Consider the following 13,240-nt stretch of genomic DNA (forward strand, 5'->3'; position numbering starts at 1 on the left):
GGTCTAGAAGTCAGAGACAGAAAAAACCAGAATGATTGGAAGCAAAAGAGGGCCTATGGGGGCAGCCATGTGGCAGTGAACTGCAGGTGGCCTCTAGGAGCACAGAGTGGCCCTGGCAGACAGCCAGCAAGAGAACAGGGGCCTCAGTCCTACAACCACAAGGAACTGAATTCTGCTAACAACCACATCAACTTGGAAAAGGACCCCGAGCTCCAGAAAGGAATGCAGCCTTGACAACACCTTTATTTCAGTTCTGTGAAACCCTAAGCAGAGGACCTAGCTCACTTGGGCCTGGACTTCTGACTTACAGAAACTGTAGAGATAATAAATGATTGTTGTTTTAAACCTCTAAGTGTGTGGTAATTTGCTATGAGCAATAGGAAACTAATACAGACCTCAAAACAAAACAAAACAAAACAAAAAGGTGACACTTCAATCTTATGTCACCAACTAAGCGTCAGTGGAAGGACTGGACCCAGAGGGTCAACTTCGTCACTACCTATATCTAAGCAACACCTAAAGTCATTATTGAAGCAGGAAAACCTATTGAAAAGTACACTAAACAAACAAACTGTGTGTGAGACTCTGGGCGAGTCCTTTCAGGTGGTTTCCTTTCTACAAAATGAGTAAGTTGAACCAGATGGCAACTAGGCTGCTCTGTTTACTGCTATTCTGAATTTTCTCAACATCCCAAACAGTGAGTGTAGCAGGAATGGGGGTGCCTTTGTAATAGGGACCATTTCGTGACTGAGCAAACTGGACTGTACATTTCAGGTCCCCTTTTTTTTTTTTTTTTTTTTTCAGGTCCCCTTTAACAGACACATTTTGGATGCTCCTAAGAGTATAGACAGGGATTTACACAGGCAAGCCTCCAAACATTTAGTGGGCTTGGCTCAAAAATATCTTACTTATAGATTCCTTTTTCTTTTAGAAATTTAAATCATTTGAAATACATGTAATTAATCTTTGATTCATCTTAAAGAATAAAAAAGGACTTTATGCAAGGGTTCTGGAAAGCTACTGATGTACCCAAGAACACACTCAGGTGATAGTCAACACCAAGCAGAGGGGAGCCTGGTACAAAGTTCTTTGGTTTCAGTTTGGCTATGAAGCTCTTCAGGAGCCGGTTAAAATGAAGGTGTCCTGATCTTCACCAGCTCTCCCAGGGATTCTAATTGGGAAGGTGCTGGAAAGGGCCCCAGGAGTTTGCATTTTTAGCCAGCAACTATGATGATTCTGAAAGCAGGTGGTCTGTGGTCTGAACTAGGAAAAACTCAAGGCTTGAAAGAAGTATCACAAATAGTAAATTGGAGATTACTTGGAGTACCAGGAAGCAGAATCCAACTCCTGTGACTGAATAAAGACATCTCAACGAAGAAATGACAGGGGTGTGGGCAGGTTTAAGGGAAGCAATAGGGGTTGTTAAAGCACTCAGAGCCTGGCAACAGTGGGAAGTCATCACCACCCACAGGACCAAAGGAGCAAGAGGAGGGCAATAGTGTCACTAAATCCCATTGAACAATAGGCCTGATGAGGATGGCTCCCAGCAGAGGCTGTGGTGAAGGAGAGATACAGCAAATGCCGGAGACTTTGCGTGAAAGCAGGGAAGGTACAAGGAGGAAGGGAGAGAGAGCCCTCCAAAGTGGAACCCAACTGGAAGCAGGCCAGAAAGAATCCCGAATGCATTCCCCCAAGTGCTTCAAGGGCACCAAACAGGGCAGAGGAGGACAGTAAATGGATGGGAATGGCAGGAGTCACAATGAAAAATAATCAGCACATATTAAATCTCAAGAAAAAAATCAGCATCAACATGAAGAATTGCTGGTCAATTAAAAAAGTGAGCAGACCAAAGGGAAGCAATCACTACTGGAGAGAATCAGTTATATAAGGTGTTCCAGGCCAGATGCCTGGGACTCAGGTTGGAGATGTGGACGTAAGAGAGTGCGTGAGAAGGAGGAAAGAAGATGGTAGGGCAGGGATCAGGTGCTTGTGTACCTGACAGATTACTCTGCTGCAGTCATCACTGAAAACCACGAGAATTACATCCACACGTATTGTAGCAGCCTTCCAGACAGTCAGGCTGGACGGCATCAGTTCTCCCGTGTACCAATCCAATGTCTTTCTCTGCTAACAGTATTGCCAAAGCTCACTGCTGCCCTCTGGATAAAACAAATCAATGTTAACTAACACTTAGAACACTCATCATAAACTGCCTTGTCATTATGATTAATGATGGAGCATCTATTTCCCTCACTGGATTATGACCACTATTCAAAAAAATCACCAACTGAAAAAAAGTTTTTCATGTAACTGGGCGACATAGTTCAGCTCATAGTACAGCTGAGATATACAGAGAAAAAGGAATTTATTGTTTGTTCAACTAAAGTGGCTCTCCTCCCAAGTCCCCACCCACTGGTAAGTAGGAGAAAAGCTAAATGTCCAGTCTGATTGAAAGTTCCAGTGATTTTGATCGTCCCTTAGGCTATCTTAAATCACTATTGGAAAAGCTGCTCAGTGGCCCAGTTAGCCTGGTCTTCCCCTAGCTGAAATGGTGGAGTCTAGAGCATGGCTTACTGATTCCCTGTTGTACTGGGGGAGGAGAGGAGGGTTTGGACAGACCCCTGGCTTCATGAGGGTTCATGGGTTGTACTGGCAGGAATCTGCCCATCTCCAGTAGGCAGCTCCTTGCCCAGGACGCCCAGTTGCATTTCAGGACTAAAATCTGCAGGTGGCAAATTCTGGCTCCAGCAAGGTTCTTGAAAATAACTTGTCATGCCTCTCCTGCTCACTGACTCTGCTGCTCTTCAACACTAATGAACTACAGCCCCTGGGTTTCTGCTGTATTCCTTCAGCTCCTTGGCCTGGCTATCTACCCATGACCTGCTGTGGGGTCACCTTGCCTGTGGCTGGTCCTCTGCATTCAACTCCAGCATCCTGTGGGGCAAAAGAAACAAGAGAGGTTCCAGAATGCCAGTTAGACCTTTCTTATCTGCTCATGTCCTTTCACCCTCTTGAGTACATAGATGACCACATGTTGTCATGGACCTTCTGCACTATAATCATCTCCCTAAGATCCAAATGGGTGGGTTGGGGAGCCCCTTGCTCTGAGTGATTCCTTCAACTTATCTAAAATATATACAGTCAATCCTCATTATTAGCAGATTTCATATTTGTGAATTTGCCCACTTGCTAAAATTTATTTTAACCCCCAAATCAACACTCTTGCACTTTCACCATCATTTGTGGACATGTGCAGAGTGGTGAAAAGTTTGAGTTGCCCTTTGTGTATGTTTCTAGGTGAAGTCCTATAAGGTGACACTCTGCCTTCTTGTTTCAGCGCTCACACTGTAAGCAAGTGTTCTTTTCATGTTCTACTTAGTGCCACATTTTTCATATTTTTGTGTTTTGAATTGGTGATTTTGCTGTTTAAAATGGCCCACTAGTGTAGTCCTGAAGTACCATGTAGCCTTCCTAAGAACGAGAAGGCTGTGAAGTGCCTTAAAAGAAAATACATGTTGTATGTACTGAACACATGAGAAAATACATATGGTGTGGACTGAATGCTTGTGTCCTCAAAATTCATATGTTGAATCTTAACCCCCAGTGTCATGTATTTGAAGATGGGACATCTAAGGAGGTATTGAGGGTCAAATGAGATCTTAAGGGTGGAGCCTTGATTAATGTCATAAGAAGAGTTGAGAACTCTCTTTCTGCAATCAGAGGAAAAGCTATGTGAGGACAAAGTGGCCATGTAAAGACCAGGAAGAAAGCTCTCACCAGAAATCTTCTGTAACCTTGGTCTTGGACTTTCCAGACTCCAGAACTGTGAGAAAATAAACTTCTGTTAAGTCACAGAGTCTGTGGTATTTTGTTATGACATCTTGAGCTGACTAAGACAACATATTTTAAATAAGCTTCCTTCATGCATTATAGAGCTGTTGGCTGTGAGTTCAATGTTCTTGAATTAACAATATCTATTAAATAAGGTGTTTTTAAACAGATACACACATTAAACAGGGTTATATGTCAACTGGTTAATGAATTAAAAACTTCTACTCCATGAAAGACACTGTCAAAAGAATGAGAAGACAATCCACAGAATGGGAGAAAGTATTTCAAAAGACATATCTGACAAAGGACTCTTATTCCACATATACAAAGAACTCATAAAACTCAACAATAAGAAAAGGAACAACTTGTTTAAATCATGGGTAAAAGACCTGAACACACTTCTCACCAACAATGAAATACAGATGGCAAACAAGTGTATGAAAAGATACTCCACATCATGTCATTAGCAAAAGGCAAATTAAAACAGTGATAAGATACCAGCACATGCCTATTAGAATAGCCCAAATCCAGAACAGTGACAACACCAAATACTAGCAAGGATGGGGAGCAAAAGGAACTCTCATTCATCACTGATGGGAAGACAAAATGGTGCAGCAATTTTGGAAGACAGTGTCTTACAAAACTAAACATATTCGTACCATATGATCAAGCAGTCACAGTCCTTTACTCAGCATATTTACTCAAAGGAGTTGAAAACTTATGTCCACACAAAAACCTGCACATGGATGTTTATAGTAGCTTTATTCATAATTGCCAAAACTTGGAAGCAACCAAGATGTCCTCCAGTACATGAAAAGATCAATAAACTGTGTGCATTAGTCTGTTCCAGCTGCTAAAACAAAATACCACAGACTGTATGACTTAAATAACAGAAACTTATTTTTTGTTTTGCAGTTCTGAAGGGTGGAAGTCCAAGATTAAAGTACTGAAAATTTTGGTCACTGGTGAGAGATTTATTCCTGGCTTTCAGATGGCCACCTCTTATTCTGTCTTTACATGGTGTGTTTCTGTGTGGCATGCTTCGTTTAAGGACACCAGTCCTACTGGATTAGGGCCCTACCTTTGCAACCTCATTTAGCCGTAATTACCTCCGTAAATGCCTTATCTTCAAATATAGTCACATCAGGGGCTAGGGATTCAACATATGAATTTTGGGAGGACACAGTTCAGTCCATAATGATGAGGTACATCCAGACAATGGAATGTTATTTAGTATTAAAAAGAAATGAGCTATCAAGCCATGAAAAGACATGGGAGGACCTTAAATGCATATTACTAAGTGAAAGAAGCCAAGCTGAAATGACTCCATAATGATTCCAACTATATGACTGACAATGGAGACAGTGAAAGATCAGTGGTTGCTGGGATTAGGGGAGAGGAAGGGATAAACAGGAAATTTTTAGGTAGTGACGCTATCTGATATGATACTATAATGGTAGCTACGTGTCATTGTTCGTCAAAACCCATAGAATGTACAATACCAGGGATGAACTCTAATGTAAACTATGGACTTTGGATAATTATGCTGTGTCAGTGTGGTTTCATCCATTGTAACAAATGCACCATTGTGGCGGGGGATATTGACAGTCAGGGAGAATGTGAGTGTGGGGAGAGTGCAGGGGGGACATGGGAGCACACTCTACTATTTGCTCAATTTTGCTGCAAACCTAAAATTGCTCTAAAAATAAAAGCTATTTAAAAGGAAAAAAAAGTGTGACCACAAGCTCACAGGAACCTAACCCCAGAAACAGTGGTCCAGTATTTGCTAATTCAGTCTTTGCAGTGATTTTATAGAACAGACTGCAGTGAATAAGAATTGACTGGATATAGTCCCACTCGCGGCCAAAAGCCAGGAAGGGGCAAATGGGACACTCATCTGCCTACCGGCCTCCCTCTTCCTTTTCTTCTCCTTCCTTACTTTTCTGGGGTCAGAAAAAGACAGCCCCCCTACTCCACCACACACACTGCCCTTCACTAACCCACTTCCTGTTCTTGAAGTACCTCATGTAAAACTCTGTGATCTAGTTGGTCAGGCAGGCTCATGGCTAAGCTAAAGGGGTAAAGACCTGGGGACAATCTCTTCTCAAGGATTTAGGCAAGTTTGTAAAGCTGATGTTACGCTGCAAATTCCTGTTTTGGAATGCCAGAAGGTGGTTATTATCTTCCATCTCCTTGGTTTCCTTCTAGAAATCTCCCTAATCTCCTCCTGCAGTGCCCTGCCTTCCTCTCCTCTAGATATTCCAGGCCAATGAAGAAAAAAATTAAAGTTCTGACAAGGCCAAAAGAGCAAAGTTCATGAATCATTTGTGACAAGTTGTCCTCATTTTCTCTGAAAGCCTAGTAGCGCAGAGCTCTGTACCTTGACGATGAGAGGTGCTCAGTCAGGAACTGCACCTGAGCCAGAAGCAGTCAAGTCAGAACCAAGGTGTGGTTGCCACACCTCCAAACTTCAGGTGTTGATGTGTGTCTTTTCCCCTTCCTTCTTCCTCCTTCAATTGTCGCACCTTGGTGATCCTGTAACCAAATATCTTTAAGGATAAAAACCTCCAGATACACAATCATCTTGGTGACACCTTTTCTATTCTGTTCTTGAAAAGGTGAATGTCCCCTGCCCCTCCGTGAGCTACCAACTCTCAAAGAATCACAGGGTCTTCAGGTTTTCATCCTTTATCTTCACATCCTTTCAAAATGTAGGCACTTGGAGAAGTGCCCCTAACAACTTGAAATGAGACTGCACTCTCTACGTTAAATTAAGAAAATCAATTCCAGGCTGGAGAGGGTGAGTTCAAAGGACTACTAGGCTCACCTCCCATCAGCATCGGCCCAACCCAGGCCTGGCACCTGGAGCTACACTGGTCTCCACTGTTTATTTCCTCTCAAATGGATCTTTTTTTTTTTTTTTTCTGAGTCCCAGAGAATGGGGAATTGTTCCTATAAATATATATTTTTAAAGGCGGAAAAAGAAAAGAAATCAGCCCACCAGACCACCATAGCCATAGAGAATGATCCTACTGAATGACTATTGGTAAACTGAAGGGAAAGTCACATAGTTAAAGAAAAAAGGGGTGTCAACCAGAAAAGGAATTCATCAGCAATGGACACAAAGGGAAAGGAGACTCACAAAGACATGTGTGAGAAGAAGGTATTCTATCAGTGACTATGTATTTGGCCTGTGCCCTCTTTACCTTGGTTGTCACCCATGCTCACCAAACACTTTGGTGATAATGTAGCTTGTCTGGAAGGAAAGAGTAGGTTACTCAGGCCATCATGAATGTAAATTTCTAAATTAGCATTCTAGCTTTATACATCATTGACTCTGGACTTTGTTTGAATGAGTCAGCATTTCAAGTCTAGCCAACCCTAGGACACTTACAAGATCATTTCTGCACCTACAAGATTATGAACAAAATTTGGGAAAGTAGTGGGTTCTTCAAGGAAAGTGCTGAGGTGTGGGGTCTCTTTTGGGGGCTGGCCAGTCTCCACATCACTCTCTAAAACTTCTGCACTGCTGGGGCTAAACACCAGTTGTTGGGTAATGCACAAGAATGATATTTCCTTTGCTAGATGATTATACTGCTTCTCGTTGCCAGTCTGGATGGAAATACCCTGGGGGCCTTGTTATCCCACAATACCGGGCACTTCTGCTTCTGGTGAGACAGAGCTCTCAAGAGTTTAACATTTGTAAAACATAGAGTAAATTCATAAAAAATTACCAATACTTTGACAACTTCAGACAAAAAGTTTCTGGGAAGTTTGGGTTTAAGAGGAACTTCTACCCCACTCCCACCCCTCCCACCCAATTTCCCGATCTAGATCACATTGGGGGTTGCAGGCATGCTAGCAATGTGAGATTTCTTTTCTAAGAATTGTCTTATTGTCTTGTATAGAACAGAGGTGGCATTAGTCAAAGGAGTGAGTTGAAATTGTTTCACTTCCAGAGTTGGCTGAAGGTACCATTTCTGCCACCAGATTAAACTATAAATGAGTTTAAAATGTGCCTAAGATCTTGATTGACTGCTTTGACCATTTTCTAGCAACTTCTCTTCATTTCTAGACAGGTACCAGTGCCCTGAGTATTTTGTCCTGGCGCCATGAGGACTCTTGTACAGAGAGCAGCCTGACAGTTTCCATTCCTGAAGAATAGTTCCTAATAGCACAGTGGTGGCAAATGTTAACCACACATATCTTAAATAGGATTTGGAATGTGATTCTGACCCTATAATAAATTATCAATCCTATGGGGGAGGGTGTCTTCATTTTATACATAAGTCAGCCTTAGTCTTTATAGTGTAGCTCTGGCTGTGACATTCAAAACTTCTCCCCAGAGATCTTAACTGGCCTGTTTCTTGTTTTTTTTTGTTTGTTTGTTTGTTTCTTGTTTTATACTGGAAGTCAGGACCCTACTTCTTGGATTTCCTTTCATCAACTAGATGAAAATCTAATTCCATGAAACTTGTGAAGATCATTGGCAAAGGCAAAATTGTATCTGCCTATCAACCAATGGTAAGCTTTTGCATCCTTATAAACAAAAAAATAGCATTTTCAAGAATATTGTATGATATTTCTTAAGTAGGAAATTTAACACAGTCTGGAACCATTTTAATAATGGGTGTATTAGGTACTAAAACACATTTTTATAGAGGCCAACATTAGCTTCTAGTTAATTCTAAGTTTTACCTTATCAATCTCTTAGTCACCTAAATGAGGAATTGGCACACACAGCAACTTCTTTTTGTTCTGGGCTGATTTGTGTTCTTTTTGTTCTTGCTGCCAATATCCCTATTTCAAATTTCAAGGATGTACAAAAGGTCTACCAGTTGTCTGTGCTTCAAGTGTGATTCCCTTCCCCTCTCCACCTATTCTCCACTCCCATCAGTTACCCCAGCACTAAATCAGAGCTAACTGTCAGGGTAACATTAGATGACTCTTGTTTGGTGCTATCAACGCATACCTTATTTTTAGGAAAATGTTAACATCATTGGGGAAAAAATGGCTGACAATAACCCTATTATATTAAGTTCACAGTTACTGCTGCTTGCAATACCATTAATATTTAGTCTAATAATTTTCTGGGGCAAGAAAACTCACCTGTAATGTACCTAATGTACTATGCAGAGAGGGGAGATTTTTCCTGTCTTATGAAATATGGTATTTACCTCTTATTTTACTTAGCTATAAAAGTTTTTTTTGTAAACTTGAAGGGAATTTATGTGAGCGATGGTACCTGTTTAATCAGATTCTAAAACAACACTAATTTTATCATTTCAAATCTAGGATTCCATATCAGATGTCTCCTAAAGATTAAGTCGTTTTAAGCTTGATTTATTAAAAAAAAAAAAAACCTTATAAAGGCAGCACAAGGAATTTTTTTTAAGATGTTAATATTTTCAAATACACATGATTTTCATTGGATCTATGGTTGTGACAAATGAAACAACTTACATGTTTTTCAAGCTGAAAACTTATCCAGCAATATAAGTGAGCAAAAGAGTACAAGATCTTTTCTTTAACAGGTAGATTCAAAAAATTTGTTTCTGACTTTTGGTTCAGTTCAGAACTTGATTGACATCTTTTGACCAGCACTTCTGGGAGCAAAATGAATTCTGCTACAACAAAGAAAATGAATTTAGGCTTTAGATTAAACTTTAGAGTCTTGAGTTTTTAGACCTAATGTGTAGGTCATTTGTCTGCCTCACTGTATCCAGTCTCAAGAAGGACATGAGGGAGGGAGTTGGAAATGATTAAAATGGGCTCCATTGGATTGGTGAGTCAGAGGTTTCAGAAGTCAAGTTCAGATCCCAGTAGAAAGCTGTACACGGGCACAGGGCAGAGCCTCTTAGCCCAGATCTCTGCATTGTTGATCTGGCTTCTGTGACCAGCAGGCTGTCCACACTTGCTTCAGCCTCCAGCAGGGAAACTAGTGTTTCTCAAATGACACAGTGGTATCCCAAAACTTGGAACTTGAACAAAAAGCAATTCGTAGCTTTTTTGGTTTGGGGAACTATTATTGAATATTTAGTACTAGGTGTGATCAGTTTGAATGATACAATTTTTTGGATGAAAGGAGTAGATGTAGTATATCCTAGTCTAGAACTTAATCTCTATGTCATTGGAAGCTTTAGAAACTTTGAGAAAACAAGCTTAAGAAACAAAACTGACTTCTGCCAAGCTCACTGGTGTGTAACATCCCCAAGAAGCAGCCCATGTGATCCAACCTTGAAATAACACATAGAGTCGTCCCTTGGTATCTGCAGGCTATTGGTTCCAGGGTCCCAAGGAAACCAAAACTTGTGGATGCTCAAGTTCCTTATTCAAATGCTGCAGTAAAATCTCTCCTAATCGGCGGGTTCTACACCCATGGATTCAACTAACCCGCGGATATTGAACCCGAGGATACGGAGGGCCAACTATAAAACCACTTTAAAAAATTAGCTTGTGAAGAAGGTGTTTAAGGAGCTGGGTAGGCCGCTTCTGGGCTTTACAAATAGTGCTACATGAAAGAATGAACAGAAGCAAAACAGCAAGGATTGGGTGAGACAGAGCCCAGGACAGTTTCCATAGCACACACGTGTCTGCAGCAGCAGAGAGCATGCACCGACTTCTGGTGCTGGAGGAAGCCCAAGTCCTGGCCACTGGCTTCAGAAAGGATGCCGACGGGCAGATGCTGCCTAGCCTGCTTCTTTGGCATCCGTTTGCAGAGTAGGAGGTTTAGGCCCAGGAAACATGACCCCTGAAATGCAATAAGGCCTATTACCCTTTGCTCTGGGGCCAAGATTCAAAGAAAGCAGGGCTGTCTTTCAAGGCAGGAAACTGGGCGCCATCTGGGACAGTTTTTGAGGTCCCGCTGCTTTCCATCCTGACTTCTAGCTGCTAGTGGCAGCCCCACATCCTCTTAAGCCGCAGGCTGTGGAGGAACTGCCAGACGTGGTAACTAGTTCAGACTGGGTCTGAATTCCCCCAGGAAGTACAGCACCGAGTGTGTGTGTGTGTGTGTGTGTGTGTGTGTGTGTGTGTGTGTGTTATCACCCCTCAACATGCCTGAAAGACCTAGTTCCTGGAAAAAACCCTGAGGAAGTAAGTGGCTTATTGTTTGGGAATTTGGAGAGAGTAATACTCACTTTGTAGTAAAGCATTAGGCTGTAAATTACTCTTGGGCAGAAAAATGTGTTTTCCTTCAGTTCTGGATTTGTCCAGGCATTTAATTCAGAGAACACAGGCTGCAGCTTTCTGTATTGTTGACTGAATTTTTGTGTTATAAATATGTCTATGGTAAAAGTTCTGTCTGCTGGAAAATAAGCGCCTTGAAGAGTAAGTGAAAGCAAAGTGACGGAAGGGGTGCTTCCTTTGGGGCAGAGTGGTGGGAAACGGCAAAATGAACCATTCACCATCTGTCACCTCCCACACCTCCACATACAAATATAAACACAAACATGCGGCCTTGTAACAGTGTCCACTTCCCCTACACCACCATCAATCATCTTGGTTCACAGAATCCAAAGTTGATGAACATAGCCTTCACACTCACAGTTTAGTATTCCTCACGATTATTATGATTATGATGTATTTTATTTGCAATAAAATACACACATGTTAAACTACATGTCATTTGACAAACAGAGACACCCAATTACTGCCATATGAAGATGTAGACCGTTTGTATCACCCTGAAAAGTTTCCGATCCTCTTCTATAGACCATCTCCCCACTTCACCCCAGGCACCAGGAAAGCACTGATCTACTTTCAGTCAATAATATCAGATTTGCCTGTTATAGATTTTTAAATAAATAGAATTATATACAGGCTGTAACTTTTTGTGGCTGGTCTTTTTTTTACATTGCATAATGCTTTCAAAATATTAAGATTTTGTTGTGTAAGTTAGTTCATTCATTGTTGCATAAGTTAGTAGTTCATTCATTTTTACTGAAAAGTAATATTCCATTAAAATAGACACACCACAATGTATTTATTCATTCACCTCTTGATGAACATTGTGTTATTTTCAGTTTGGGGCTATTATTAATAAGGCTTATACAAACATTAGTGTACCGGTCTTTGGGTGGACATATGTTTTCATTTCTTTTAAATAAATATGTAGGAATAATATTGTTGGGTCATTTGATTTCACTGATTTTTCTCTGTTGTTTATGCATTTTTACTGTATTAATTTCTGCTCTTTATTGTTCTATGGGTGGGTAGGATCGTTATTTAAATTTTGTGATAAATATCATCAGTTCTGCTCTTTATGATTTCCTTCCTTCTAATTACTTCGAGTTCAATTTGCTCTTCTTTTTCTCGCTTTTAAGGTGAAAATTTAGATAATTGAATTTGAGAATTTTCTCCTTTTCTCCCCTCCCCCAGTTTTATTGAGATATTATTGGCATGTAACATTGTAAGTTTAAGGTGCATAATGTGATGATTAGACACTTGTATATATTGCAAGAATTTTCTTATTTTCTAATGTAAGCATACACAACTACAAAGTCTCCTTTAAGGATCACTTTGACTTCACCTCACAAATTTTGTTATAGAGGCAGTCCTTGCTTTTCACAGTAGTGAAACCATAAAAATGACCATGCAAACTAAAATCATGCAAAGCGATCTTAATAAACATGGAAAAAATAACAACTGTTCTGTCACCTTTAAATTTTTTTGTCATGACATTAAAAACTCTGTCTGTTATAAATGTATAGGAAATTTTTTTAAGTGGTAAAATTAATATTTATTTAGCATACTGTAATTAAAAATACTTAATATTTCTAATGAAGCACTTTGAGAATTAAAGTATTTTACTTCATAAAAACGTAAGAAATGGATACAGAATTTCAGTCTGGGAAAATTTTAAGAAGTTCTGCAGATGGCTGGTGGTGATGGTTGCACAACAATGTGAATATACCTAATGTCACTGAACTGCACATTTTGAAATATTACAGTGGTAAATTTCACATTATGTATGTTAGCACAATTGGAAAAAAAACGAATCAGGAGTAGTTTGAACAGCGCTGCTGCCTCTTCATTGTATAATTTATGATATGGAGTGAGCACTTTTTCTACGCCCCTGTGAATTGTTACACTCAGAACTTTCTAAGTTTGGATCAGCTTCTCACAGTTTATCCTTTGCACATTCAATGGTATGAAAAATCTGAGAGTTCCTTGAATGTTACATTTTTGCCAGTGTCACTTCCTCATTATGTCACCATCACTACATTCCTCTGACTGCAAATCTAGAGTCTCTCAAAAAGCAGTAATGTTAACATTCCCACATTAGCTATTTCTTCGATAATTCCATTTGCGTTCAATTCAAATTGTGCTTCCAAGATGATCAGTCTTCACTTATTTGATACACTTTCATCTTTGTTGATCAGTTCCTTCTTTGGCTCACCCACTTCAG

Source organism: Balaenoptera borealis, assembly GCF_965194805.1.
Source record: "Balaenoptera borealis genome assembly, chromosome: 9".
Lineage (NCBI taxonomy): Eukaryota > Metazoa > Chordata > Mammalia > Artiodactyla > Balaenopteridae > Balaenoptera > Balaenoptera borealis.